Consider the following 15993-nt stretch of genomic DNA (forward strand, 5'->3'; position numbering starts at 1 on the left):
GATAGAGGAGTCTGGTGCTGGGGAGGACTGTAGGGAACAGTGATAGAGGAGTCTGGTGCTGGGGAGGACTGTAGGGAACAGTGATAGAGGAGTCTGGTGCTGGCGAGGACTGAAGGGAACAGTGATAGAGGAGTCTGGTGCTGGGGAGGACTGTAGGGAACATTGATAGAGGAGTCTGGTGCTGGGGAGGACTGTAGGGAACAGTGATAGAGGAGTCTGGTGCTAGCAAGGACAGTAGGGAACAGAATGGTCTGGAGGATAGCAGGAGATCTAGAGAGGACGGAGCGGTCTATAAGTAACAGAGAGGTCTGTAAGTAACAGAGAGGTCTGTAAGTAACAGAGGGGTCTGTAAGTAACAGAGGGGTCTGTAAGTAACAGAGGGGTCTGGAGGAGGACAGAGGGGTCTGTAAGTAACAGAGGGGTCTGTAAGTAACAGAGGGGTCTGTAAGTAACAGAGGGGTCTGGAGGAGGACAGAGGGGTCTGTAAGTAACAGAGGGGTCTGTAAGTAACAGAGGGGTCTGGAGGAGGACAGAGGGGTCTGTAAGTAACAGAGGGGTCTGTAAGTAACAGAGGGGTCTGTAAGTAACAGAGGGGTCTGGAGGAGGACAGAGGGGTCTGTAAGTAACAGAGGGGTCTGGAGGAGGACAGAGGGGTCTGTAAGTAGCATGGGGGTCTGTAAGTAACAGAGGGGTCTGGAGGGGATAGAGGGGTCTGCAGTGTCCCAGAACAGGCCTTCTTATGCTCACACTTGTATTATAATGTCACCGCCGCCGCGACCTCTCCATGCAGCCGCCGGGGTCCATGTGCAGGGACCCGGCGCTGCTACTAGTTCGGCCCCGGGGGGGGCGCCTTACCTCGCCCCGCTCCTGTCACCCGCTGTGCCAGCCGGCGCGCACGCGCCAGCTGTCTCAGATTTGAAGGGCCAGTCCGCCCCTAATTGGTTGCTGCACATCACACTCTCCCATAAATTCCAGCCCTGCCCCACTACAGGTGTTGGAGCCTCTACATGCTTCCCATAGCGTTTGGCCCAGCTCCCTGTTGTTCCTGATTCCTATCCGCTACCTGGTCCCTAGTCCTTGTTCCTGGTTCCTGTCCGCTACCTGGTCCCTAGTCCTTGTTCCTGATTCCTGTCCGCTACCTGGTCCCTAGTCCTTGTTCCTGGTTCCTGTCCGCTACCTGGTCCCTAGTCCTTGTTCCTGATTCCTGTCCGCTACCTGGTCCCTAGTCCTTGTTCCTGGTTCCTGTCCGCTACCTGGTCCCTAGTCCTTGTTCCTGATTCCTGTCCGCTACCTGGTCCCTAGTCCTTGTTCCTGGTTCCTGTCCGCTACCTGGTCCCTAGTCCTTGTTCCTGATTCCTGTCCGCTACCTGGTCCCTAGTCCTTGTTCCTGATTCCTGTCCGCTACCTGGTCCCTAGTCCTTGTTCCTGATTCCTGTCCGCTACCTGGTCCCTAGTCCTTGTTCCTGATTCCTGTCCGCTACCTGGTCTCTAGTCCTTGTTCCTGTTTCCTATCCGCTACCTGGTCCCTAGTCCTTGTTCCTGGTTCCTGTCCGCTACCTGGTCCCTAGTCCTTGTTCCTGGTTCCTGTCCGCTACCTGGTCCCTAGTCCTTGTTCCTGATTCCTGTCCGCTACCTGGTCCCTAGTCCTTGTTCCTGATTCCTGTCCGCTACCTGGTCCCTAGTCCTTGTTCCTGATTCCTGTCCGCTACCTGGTCCCTAGTCCTTGTTCCTGATTCCTGTCCGCTACCTGGTCCCTAGTCCTTGTTCCTGATTCCTGTCCGCTACCTGGTCTCTAGTCCTTGTTCCTGTTTCCTGTCCGCTACCTGGTCCCTAGTCCTTGTTCCTGGTTCCTGTCCGCTACCTGGTCCCTAGTCCTTGTTCCTGGTTCCTGTCCGCTACCTGGTCCCTAGTCCTTGTTCCTGATTCCTGTCCGCTACCTGGTCCCTAGTCCTTGTTCCTGGTTCCTGTCCGCTACCTGGTCCCTAGTCCTTGTTCCTGATTCCTGTCCGCTACCTGGTCCCTAGTCCTTGTTCCTGATTCCTGTCCGCTACCTGGTCCCTAGTCCTTGTTCCTGATTCCTGTCCGCTACCTGGTCCCTAGTCCTTGTTCCTGATTCCTGTCCGCTACCTGGTCCCTAGTCCTTGTTCCTGGTTCCTGTCCGCTACCTGGTCCCTAGTCCTTGTTCCTGATTCCTGTCCGCTACCTGGTCCCTAGTCCTTGTTCCTGGTTCCTGTCCGCTACCTGGTCCCTAGTCCTTGTTCCTGATTCCTGTCCGCTACCTGGTCCCTAGTCCTTGTTCCTGATTCCTGTCCGCTACCTGGTCCCTAGTCCTTGTTCCTGATTCCTGTCCGCTACCTGGTCCCTAGTCCTTGTTCCTGATTCCTGTCCGCTACCTGGTCCCTAGTCCTTGTTCCTGATTCCTGTCCGCTACCTGGTCCCTAGTCCTTGTTCCTGATTCCTGTCCGCTACCTGGTCTCTAGTCCTTGTTCCTGATTCCTGTCCGCTACCTGGTCCCTAGTCCTTGTTCCTGGTTCCTGCTCCCCTGTTACACTATTGCTCCTGTGTTCAGCCTGTCACCTGCGGTTACGCCTACAGACCTCTGCCAGCACCATCTCCTGCCTACTGCTCCTGCCACGCCTCGCCTGCCGTCACTAGCAACCAAGCCAGGGGTAGCGACCTGGGGGTCGCCTGCCGCAGCAAGTCCATCCCGCCTTGCGGCGGGCTCTGGTGAAAACCAGCGGCCCCTTAGACTCCGCTCCCTGGTGCGGTTTTGTGCCATTGCTAGTGACGGTCCAGTGGTTCCACTACTCCAGGCGTTACATATAACTAGTTCTGTTCTGGAAAGCTATGGTCCACTGCAAACTGCGTGTGTTGTGTCACCCTTCTCAGTATTCAGGTCTGCTATTCCATTCATTTATTGCATGTATATTCAGGTATCAGTGCCTAATGGTATTATGTCGCCTCCTAGTGTTCAAGTATGGTACTTCTCATGTATATTTCTCTGTATATGCCTAATGGTGTGATGATGCAATGGCTGGATGTCATGTGACTGCCCCTGCCTCCATGGTAACTCCAATGGTCATCGAGCTTTGGCTGGGGTTACCATGTGACTTCCTGTTCTACCTCAGTCTTGTTCTCCACCTTCAGGGAGAAAAGTGTGTCTGTCCTCTCCTCTGCTAAGAGAGAGGCCGGCGTGTTCTCATCTGGGTGCCGTTCTTCATTCATTCCTCTCATCATCATCTTCTCTAATCATCAACAGCAAGTATCTCATTCAAGTCTCACTCCACCCAGCATCTCAGCTTCAGTATCACTACTACTCCCATCATTCAGCACGCTAATCTCACAGCCTATTGCAGCATCACCCATTACTCCGCTTTATTCAGGATTGCCTTATTCCCGGTTGCATCCGGAGAGACTGTTGCTACTAGTTACCACCGTTACAATAAATATACAACTACCGTTGTTTCTGAACCTTGGCATTGGTGTGATCATTGGTGCCCTGACTAAGGACAACGAAGAATCGCATGCCCAGTATTCCCGCATGCCCCTCTGTCCTCCTCCAGACCACCCTATCACCCCCATAAGACCCCCATTATCGATCAGGTTGTAGTCACACTAATGTGCCATAAAGGGGTAGTAATCTACAGAAGGGACGTCATTCCCCTGATACTAGTCACAATCCTGCTGGCTTTAGAGGCAGACGACTGGCATTGAGTGCTATAATTTAGTTTATTATCAACAATTACATCCAAATCCTCCGTTGTAGACTCGCCCAGTAGTGATTCCGCCCAGATGTACGATGCTGCTCTATATATCTATATCATAAAAATCAAAGTCTGTCTGTCTGTCTGTCTGTCCTTCTGTCTGTCTGTCTGTCTGTCTGTCCTCTATAGACTTCCAAACGCCTGAACCGTTTGACCCCAAATTTGTCCCACAGATACATTGGGTGCCGGGAAGGTTATTGCGAAGGTCCCGTCCCCGCCAGATGTACAGGAGGGGAGGAGGAGGGGAAAGAGCGGCGCCCCATAGAGATGAATGGGAAAATCTCCTCACTGCAAACACAGGTGATATAATTAGCTGCAGCAGACACGGCAGTTGGAGCCTTAGCAACCAATAGGATTACTGCTCTCATTTTCACAGGGAGCAATGGTTGCTAGGGAAGCTGCCTCACAACATCCACAGTAATAACTGGTAGACCCTCTACTCCAACTATACAGTACAGGTATACAGGGCCCCCTACTCCATCTATACAGGACATGTATATACAGGACCCCCTACTCTATCTATACAGTACATGTATATACAGGGCCCCATACTCCATCTATACAGTACATGTATATACAGGACTCCCTACTCCATCTATACAGTACATGTATACAGGACCCCCTACTCCATCTATACACTACATGTATATACAGGACCCCCTACTCCATCTATACAGTACATGTATACAGGACCCCCTACTCCATCTATACAGTACATGTATACACAGGACCCCCTACTCCATCTATACAGTACATGTATATACAGGACCCCCTACTCCATCTATACAGTACATGTATATACAGGACCCCCTACTCCATCTATACAGTACATGTATATACAGGACCCCCTACTCCATCTATACAGTACATGTATATACAGGGCCCCCTACTCCATCTATACAGAACATGTATATACAGGACCCCCTACTCCATCTATACAGTACATGTATACAGGAGCCCCTACTCCATCTATACAGTACATGTATATACAGGACCACCTACTCCATCTATACAGTACATGTATACACAGGGCCCCCTACTCCATCTATACAGTACATGTATACAGGGCCCCCTACTCCATCTATACAGTACATGTATATACAGGACCCCCTACTCCATCTATACAGTACATGTATATACAGGGCCCCCTACTCCATCTATACAGTACAGGTATACAGGGCCCCATACTCCATCTATACAGTACATGTATATACAGGACCCCCTACTCCATCTATACAGTACATGTATATACAGGACCCCCTACTCCATCTATACAGTACATGTATACAGGAGCCCCTACTCCATCTATACAGTACATGTATATACAGGACCCCCCTACTCCATCTATACAGTACATGTATATATAGGACCCCCTACTCCATCTATACAGTACATGTATACAGGGCCCCTACTCCATCTATACAGTACAGGTATATACAGGACCCCCTACTCCATCTATACAGGACATATATATATACAGGACCCCCTACTACATCTATACAGTACATGTATATGGGACCCCCTACTCCATCTATACAGTACATGTATATACAGGACCCCCTACTCCAACTATACAGTACATGTATATACAGGACCCCCCTACTCCATCTATACAGTACATGTATATACAGGACCCCCTACGCCAACTATACAGTACATGTATATACAGGGCCCCCTACGCCAACTATACAGTACATGTATATACAGGGCCCCCTACACCATCTATACAGTACATATATATACAGGAGCCCCTACTCTATCTATACTGTACATGTATACAGGACCCCCTACTCCATCTATACAGTACATGTATATACAGGACCTCCTACTTCATCAATACTGTACATGTATACAGGACCCCCTACTCCATCTATACAGTACATGTATATACAGGGCCCCCTACTCCATCTATACAGTACATGTATATACAGGGCACTACAGGACAGGTATACCAAACTGTGACTGGGTAACACCGCCACACCAGACCTGACCAATACCGCCATACTGTGACTGGATAACACTGCCATACCAGACCTGACCAATACCGCCACACTGTGACTGGGTAACACCTCCATACCAGACCTGACCAATACCGCCATACTGTGACTGGATAACACTGCCATACCAGACCTGACCAATACCGCCATACTGTGACTGGATAACACTGCCATACCAGACCTGACCAATACCGCCACACTGTGACTGGGTAACACCTCCATACCAGACCTGACCAATACCGCCATACTGTGACTGGATAACACTGCCATACCAGACCTGACCAATACCGCCACACTGTGACTGGGTAACACCTCCATACCAGACCTGACCAATACCGCCATACTGTGACTGGATAACACTGCCATACCAGACCTGACCAATACCGCCACACTGTGACTGGGTAACACCTCCATACCAGACCTGACCAATACCGCCATACTGTGACTGGATAACACTGCCATACCAGACCTGACCAATACCGCCACACTGTGACTGGGTAACACCTCCACACCAGACCTGACCAATACCGCCACACTGTGACTGGATAACACTGCCATACCACACCTGACCAATACCGCCACACTGTGACTGGATAACACTGCCATACCAGACCTGACCAATACAACCATACTGTGACTGGATAACACTGCCATACCAGACCTGACCAATACCGCCATACTGTGCTGGATAACACTGTCATAAAACACCTGACCAATATTGCCACACAGTGACTGGGTAACACCTCCATACCAGACCTGACCAATACCACCATACTGTGACTGGATAACACCGCCACACCAGACCTGACCAATACCGCCCTACTGTGACTGGATAACACCGCCACACCAGACCTGACCAATACCGCCACACTGTGACTGGAGAACACTGCCATACTAGACCTGACCAATACCGCCACACTGTGACTGGATAACACTGCCATACCAGACCTGACCAATACCGCCATACTGTGACTGGGTAACACTGCCACACCAGACCTGACCAATACCGCCATACTGTGCTGGATAACACTGTCATACCAGACCTGACCAATACAGCCATACTGTGACTGGGTAACACTGCCAAACCAGACCTGACCAATACTGCCATACTGTGACTGGATAACACTGTCATACCACACCTGACCAATACCGCCAAACTGTGACTGGATAACACCACTATACCAGACCTGACCAATACCTCCATACTGTGACTGGATAACACCGCCATACCAGACATGACCAATACCGACACACTTTACTGAATAACACTGCCATACCAGACCTGACCAATACCAACATACTGTGACTGGATAACACAGCCACACCAGACCTGACCAATACCGCCATACTGTGACTGGATAACACAGCCACACCAGACCTGACCAATACCGCCATACTGTGACTGGATAACACCGCCATACGAGTCATGACCAATACCGACACACTGTGACTGAATAACACTGCCATACCAGACATGACCAATACCGACACACTGTGACTGTAGAACACCACTATACCAGACCTGACCAATACAGCCATACTGTGACTGGAAAACACCCCTATACCAGACCAATACCGCCATACTGTGACTGGATAACACTGTCATACCACACCTGACCAATACCGCCAAACTGTGACTGGATAACACCACTATACCAGACCTGACCAATACCTCCATACTGTGACTGGATAACACCGCCATACCAGACATGACCAATACCGACACACTTTACTGAATAACACTGCCATACCAGACCTGACCAATACCAACATACTGTGACTGGATAACACAGCCACACCAGACCTGACCAATACCGCCATACTGTGACTGGATAACACAGCCACACCAGACCTGACCAATACCGCCATACTGTGACTGGATAACACCGCCATACGAGTCATGACCAATACCGACACACTGTGACTGAATAACACTGCCATACCAGACATGACCAATACCGACACACTGTGACTGTAGAACACCACTATACCAGACCTGACCAATACAGCCATACTGTGACTGGAAAACACCCCTATACCAGACCAATACCGCCATACTGTGACTGGATAACACTGTCATACCACACCTGACCAATACCGCCAAACTGTGACTGGATAACACCACTATACCAGACCTGACCAATACCTCCATACTGTGACTGGATAACACCGCCATACCAGACATGACCAATACCGACACACTTTACTGAATAACACTGCCATACCAGACCTGACCAATACCAACATACTGTGACTGGATAACACAGCCACACCAGACCTGACCAATACCGCCATACTGTGACTGGATAACACAGCCACACCAGACCTGACCAATACCGCCATACTGTGACTGGATAACACCGCCATACGAGTCATGACCAATACCGACACACTGTGACTGAATAACACTGCCATACCAGACATGACCAATACCGACACACTGTGACTGTAGAACACCACTATACCAGACCTGACCAATACAGCCATACTGTGACTGGAAAACACCCCTATACCAGACCAATACCGCCATACCCCCCTCGAAAAGACACCAGATTTTCTGGCAAGTCTGAACAGGAGGGTACTGCCCCTCTGCAAGGTGCTACCCTACACACCAGACCATGGGTGCCTAATGGTAAATACGACCCTGCAGGTATACAGGACACTGACACTTTATACCCGGGCAGCGCCGGGTACATTTTCTAGTCTATATATATATGTATATATATATCTCTATATCATAAAAATCAAACTCTGTCTGTCTGTCTGTCTGTCCTTCTGTCTGTCTGTCTGTCTGTCTGTCCTCTATAGACTTCCAAACGCCTGAACCGTTTGACCCCAAATTTGGCCCACAGATACATTGGGTGCCCGGGAAGGTTATTGCGAAGGTCCCGTCCCCGCCAGATGTACAGGAGGGGAGGGGGAGGGGAAAGAGAGGCGCCTCATAGAGATGAATGGGAAAATCTCCTCACTGCAAACACAGGTGATATAATTAGCTGCAGCAGACACGGCAGTTGGAGCCTTAGCAACCAATAGGATTACTGCTTTCATTTTCACAGGGAGCAATGGTTGCTAGGGAAGCTGCCTCACAACATCCACAGTAATAACTGGTAGATCCCTACTCCATCTATACAGTACATGTATACAGGACCCCCTACTCCATCTATACAGTACATGTATACAGGACCCCCTACTCCATCTATACAGTACATGTATATACAGGACCCCCTACTCCATCTATACAGTACATGTATATACAGGACCCCCTACTCCATCTATACAGTACATGTATATACAGGACCCCCTACTCTATCTATACAGTACATGTATACAGGACCCCCTACTCCATCTATACAGTACATATATATACAGGGCCCCCTACTCCATCTATACAGTACATGTATATACAGGGCCCCCTACTCCATCTATACAGTACATGTATACAGGACCCCCTACTCCATCTATACAGTACATGTATATACAGGGCCCCCTACTCCATCTATACAGTACATGTATATACAGGACCCCCTACTCCATCTATACAGTACATGTATACAGGACCCCCTACTCCATCTGTACAGTACATGTATACAGGGCCCCCTACTCCATCTATACAGTACATGTATACAGGACCCCCTACTCCATCTATACAGTACATGTATGCAGGACCCCCTACTCCATCCATACAGTACATGTATGCAGGACCCCCTACTCCATCTATACAGGACATGTATATACAGGACCCCCTACTCCATCTATACAGTACATGTATATACAGGACCCCCTACCCCATCTATACAGTACATGTATATACAGGGCCCCCTACTCCATCTATACATTACATGTATATACAGGGCCCCCTACTCCATCTATACAGTACATGTATATACAGGACCCCCTACTCCATCTATACAGGACATGTATATACAGGGCCCCCTACTCCATCTATACAGTACATGAATATACAGGACCCCCTACTCCATCTATACAGAACATGTATATACAGGACCCCCTACTCCATCTATACAGTACATGTATATACAGGGCCCCCTACTCCATCTATACAGTACATGTATATACAGGACCCCCTACTCCATCTATACAGTACATGTATAAAGGACCCCCTACTCCATCTATACAGTACATGTATACAGGACCCCCTACTCCATCTATACAGTACATATATATACAGGACCCCCTACTCCATCTATACAGTACATATATATACAGGGCCCCCTAATCCATCTATACAGTACATGTATATACAGGACCCCCTACTCCATCTATACAGTACATGTATATACAGGGCCCCCTACTCCATCTATACAGTACATGTATATACAGGACCCCCTACTCCATCCATACAGTACATGTATATACAGGGCACAACAGATATACCAAACTGTGACTGGGTAACACTGCTACACCAGACCTGACCAATACCGCCATACTGTGCTGGATAACACTGTCATACCAGACCTGACCAATACCGCCATACTGTGACTGGATAACACTGCCAGACCTGACCAATACCGCCATACTGTGACTGGATAACACTGCCACACCAGACCTGACAAATACCGCCATACTGTGACTGGATAACACTGCCACACCAGACCTGACCAATACCGCCATACTGTGACTGGATAACACTGTCATACCAGACCTGACCAATACCGCCATACTGTGACTGGATAACACTGTCATATAAGACCTGACCAATACCGCCATACTGTGACTGGATAACACTGCCATACCAGACCTGACCAATACCGCCATACTGTGCTGGATAACACTGTCATACCAGACCTGACCAATACCGCCATACTGTGACTGGATAACACTGCCATACCAGACCTGACCAATACCGGCAAACTGTGACTGGGTAACACCGCCACACCAGTCCTGACCAATACCACCATACTGTGACTGGATAACACCATCATATCAGACCTGACCGATACTGCCATACTGTGACTGGATAACACTGCTATACCAGACCTGACCAATACCACCATACCGTGACTGGATAACACCGCCACACCAGACCTGACCAATACCGCCATACTGTGACTGGATAACACCCCCATACCAGACATGACCAATACCGACACTCTGTGACTGAATAACACTGCCATACGGGTAAATACAACCCTGCAGGTATACAGGACACTACAGGTATACAGGACCCCAAAACTATACACTACAAGTGCACGGGACCTCCACAAAACTATATACTACAGGTATACAGGACCCCAAACTTTACACTACAGGTATACAGGACCCCAAAACTATATACTACAGGTATACAGGACCTCCACCAACTATATACTTCAGGTATACAGGACCTCCAACAACTATATACTACAGGTATACAGGACCCCAAACTATACACTACAGGTATACAGGACCCCAAAACTATACACTACAGGTATACAGGAACTCCACCAACTATATACTACAGGTATATAGGACCCCAAACTATACACTACAGGTATACAGGACCTCAAAACCATACACTACAGGTATACAGGACCTACACCAACTCTATAATACAGGTATACAGCACCTTCACCAACTTTATACTACAAGTATACAGGACCCCAAATATACTATAGGTATACAGGAACTCCACCAGCTATATACTACAGGTATATCGGACCCCAAACTATACACTACAGGTATACAGGACCTCCACCAACTCTATACTATAGTTATACAGGACCCTCAAACTATTTACTACAGGTATACAGGACCCCCGAACTATATACTACAGGTATACAAGACCTCCACCAAACAAGACCTCCACCAACTATACATTACAGGTATACAGCACCAACTATGTACTACAGGTATACAGGACCCCCGAACTATACAGTACAGGTATACAGGACCTTCACCAACTGTACACTGCAGGTATACAGGACCTCCCTCAACTATACACTATAGGTATACAGCCCCCCCAACTATGCACTACAGATATGCGAGACCCCTAAAAACTATACATTGTGGGTATACAGAACCCCTCCAACTATGCACTACAGGTATACACTAATTCCACTGATTAACTCAGATGAAACAATACCTTTAGCTTGGCCTCCTGGGCACCTTAGAACAAATCTAATTAACACACTGACACTTTATACCCGGGCAGCGCCGGGTACATTTTCTAGTATATATATATATATATATATATATATATATACAAACACACACGCCACTGACACATACAGACACACTGATACACACATATATACACACACTGACACAAAAAAATATACAAACACCACTTACCAGGGGCGTAGCTAGGATTCACGGAGCCCCATAGCAAATTATATATATATATATACACACACACACACAGTATATGCTCTGTGATGTGGCCAAGAAGTAAAATCTCTTGTGGCCAGAGGCAGAATCCTTCCTGCAGCCACAAGAGTGACTGGTAGAGCAGAGAGCCAATGGCTGCTCGCTATGACAGTCCACTGTTTTTACCTGTAAGAGCCGTTTAGGAGCCCTTATGGTTAAATACATAGGTGCAGGAGCAGACTATCTTCTGCTTAACCCCTTATGTACTGCAGTGTGTAAGTGACCTCTACACAGACCTCTGCACATTTTCCTACTTGATTGTGGCAGCTGGAGAACAGAGATCAGAGGTTATCAGAGGAGATCTCTTTGTCCTCTGCTTGTTAACCCTTTTTTTGTGTTGTAGCCTGTAAGTAAACACTGGGTCACCCACACACTGCAGTACATAAGGGGTTAAGCAGAAGGACACACACTCTTACCTTTTCCACCAGGCCCCCCTCCAGCATGTGGTGTTGTCATGACTGGGGTAGTGGATCCTCTGGACCGTCACCAGCGATTGCATAAACCGCACCAGGGAGCGGAGTCTAAGGGGCCGCTGGTTTTCACCAAAGCCCGCCGCAAGGTGGGATGGGCTTGCTGCGGCAGGCGACCCCGAGGTCGCTACCCCTGGCTTGGTTTGCTGGTGACGGCGGGCAAGGCGAGCAGGAGCAGTAGGCAGGTGACTGTGCAGAAGGTGGTCTTAGGCGTAACCACAGGTGGCAGAGGCAATGGACAGGAACAACGGACAAGGGCAGAGGACAGGAACAATGGACTAGGGCAACGGGGCAGGAATTACAGGGAGCTGGGCCAAAACACTAAGGGAAGCATGTAGAGGCTCCAACACGAGGGACAGGGCATGCTGGGATTTATAGGGAGTGATAATGTGCAACTACCAATTAGGGGCGGACTGGCCCTTTAAATCTGAGACAGCCGGTGCGCGCGCTCCCTAGGAGGCGAAGATGTGCCGGCTGGCCGGGACAGACGGAGACAGGAGCGGGGCGAGGTAAGGCGCCCCCGGGGGCTGAACTAGCCACAGCACCGGGTCCCTGCACACGGACACCGGCGGCTGCCTGGGACAGAGGGGAGTTGCAGCGTCCGCGCAGAGCACGGGACGTTGCCGCAGCCCTGAAAGTACCCCCCCTTTGGCCTCCCCCTCTTTTTTGCCTGCAGGAACCTCTTAAAAAGATCTTGATCCAGGATGTTAGTCTCGGGTTCCCAGGACCTCTCCTCAGGACCAAACCCCTCCAGTCCACCAGAAAGAATCGTCTTCCTCTGACATTCTTCATTGCCAGGATATCCTTCACAATATAGACATCGTCTGAGATGGCTTGCGGAGAAGTGAGGGCAGACTTACTGGAAAATCGGTTGAGGACCACTGGTTTTAAGAGGGAGACGTGGAAAGAGTTCGGGATCCGCATAGTAGGGGGTAGACAAAGTTTGTAGGTGACCGGGTTGATACGTTCCAGCACTGCAAAAGGTCCAAGGATTTGGGGACCCAACTTGTAGCTGGGAAACTTGAATCGGATATATTTGGCCGAAAGCCAAACCTTGTCACCAGGAGAGAAGTTTGCGGCAGGTCTTCTCTTTTTATCCGCGTGGACCTTCATGCGGTCGGATGCCTTGAGTAAAGACTGTCGAGTCTGTCCCCAGATTGACTGAAGGTCTGACACCAGTTCTTCGACGGCTGGAACCTCGGAGGATGAAGAGAGAGGAAGAGGAGGACGAGGGTGACGACCATAGACAACATAGAAGGGTGACTTGTCCGTGGAACTTGAGTCCAGATGGTTGTATGAGAACTCTGCCCATGGGAGCAGACTGAACCAGTTGTCCTGGCGAGCAGAGACAAAGTGCCGTAGATAATTGCCTAGGATGTGATTGACCCTCTCCACTTGCCCGTTGGTCTGGGGATGATAGGCTGAGGAGAAGTCCAGCTTTACTTGGAGTTGGGAACGGAGAGCGCGCCAGAATTTGGAGACGAATTGTGATCCTCTGTCAAACACGATATGAAGAGGAAGACCATGTAACTGGAAGATATGATGAAAGAACAACTGGGCTAGACGAGGAGCGGACGGTAGTCCAGGAGGAGCCACAAAGTGAGACATTTTAGAGAAGCAGTCTGTGACCACCCAAATGCCACAAAGTCCTTGACATCTTGGAGTTGGCTTGGCCACCAGTAGTGGCGGGAGATCAATTGCCCGGTCTTTTGGGCTCCAGGATGCCCGGCCACCAAAGAGGAATGTTCCTACTTCAAAATCCTTCTTCAAAGTGCAGGGCGCACATAGGTCTTTCTGGGGGGTACTCTCTGAAGAGCCAAGGTGGCGACTGGCATTAGACGATCGGGAGGTATGATGTGGCGTGGAGACTCTTCTCGTCCCATGACATCAGATGCTCGAGAGCGGGCATCGGCTTTTACGTTCTTCTCAGCCGGACAAAAATGGATGACGAAGTTGAAGCATGAGAAGAAGAGCGACCACCTGGCCTGCCGGGGATTGAGGCGTTGGGCCGATTGGAGGTAAAGAAGATTCTTGTGGTCCGTGAAGATGTTAACCGGATGCCTAGCTCCCTCTAGGAGATGACGCCACTCCTCCAGGGCCAACTTAATCGCCAAAAGCTCTCTGTCTCCAATAGTGTAGTTCCTCTCAGCAGGAGAGAAGGTCTTTAGGAACCCATAGGTCTTGCCTGTAGCGTCCTTTTGTGAGAGAACGGCTCCAGTGCCCACCAAAGATGCATCGACCTCTACAGAAAACGGCTTGGTGGCATCTGGGCGGACTAGGGCAGGTGCAGAAGCGAAGGCTGACTTTAAACTTGTGAAGGCTTGTTCAGCCTCGGGCGGCCAATGCTTGAGATCCGCCTTTTTCTTAGTGAGAGCCACGATGGGTGCAACCAGGGTAGAGGAATGTGGGATGAACTGCCGATAGTAGTTGGCAAATCCCAGGAAGCGTTGGATTGCTCAGTCCCACAGGACGTGACCACTGAAGGACGGCCGAGAGCTTCGCTGGATCCATCTGCAGACCCCGGTCGGAGACAACATACCCAAGGAAAGGAAGGCTGTGCTGATAGAAGACGCACTTCTCCAAGCTTGGCATATAGATGGTTGGCCCGTAGTTGTCGTAGAACCTGGCGCACTTGGGTCACATGGGTCTGCAAATCGGAGGAGAAGACCAGAATGTCATCCAGATAGACGATGACACAGGTGTAGAGAAGGTCACGAAATACATTGTTGACGAATTCCTGGAAGACCGCTGGGGCATTGCATAGGCCGAATGGCATGACCAGATATTCATAGTGTCCATCTCTGGTGTTGAACGCGATCTTCCATTTGTCGCCTTCACGGATTCTGATCAAATTGTATGCTCCTCTGAGATCCAACTTGGTGAAAACACGGGCCTCGCGGAGACGATCGAACAATTCAGAGATGAGCGGGAGAGGATATCGGTTCTTTACCGTCACCTTATAATCAATGCATGGTCGGAGAGAACCGTCCTTCTGCACAAAGAAGAATCCCTCGCCGGGCACGATACGTGGACTTGCGGATGAAGCCCTTCAGCAAATTCTCCTTGATGTAGGAGGACATAGCCTCAGTCTCGGGAATGGAGAGAGGGTACACTCGACCACGAGGGGGAGAAGTCCCGGGAAGGAGGTCAATGGGACAATCGTATGGCCAGTGAGGAGGTAACGAGTCAGCTTCTTTGGCAGAAAACACGTCAGCCAAGTCTTGATATTCTGCCGGTAAGCCGGGGGGAGACTTGACGGGGTCAGGTGATGTCATAGAACACCTGAGTAAGGGGGACTTCAGACACTGGTTAGAACAGTTTGGGCCCCAACTTAGAACCTCCCCGGTTCTCCAGTCCAACTTAGGGGAATGTAATTACAGCCAAGGGAGGCCCAGC

This window comes from Dendropsophus ebraccatus, chromosome 5, assembly GCF_027789765.1.
Source record: "Dendropsophus ebraccatus isolate aDenEbr1 chromosome 5, aDenEbr1.pat, whole genome shotgun sequence".
Taxonomy (NCBI): Eukaryota; Metazoa; Chordata; class Amphibia; order Anura; family Hylidae; genus Dendropsophus; species Dendropsophus ebraccatus.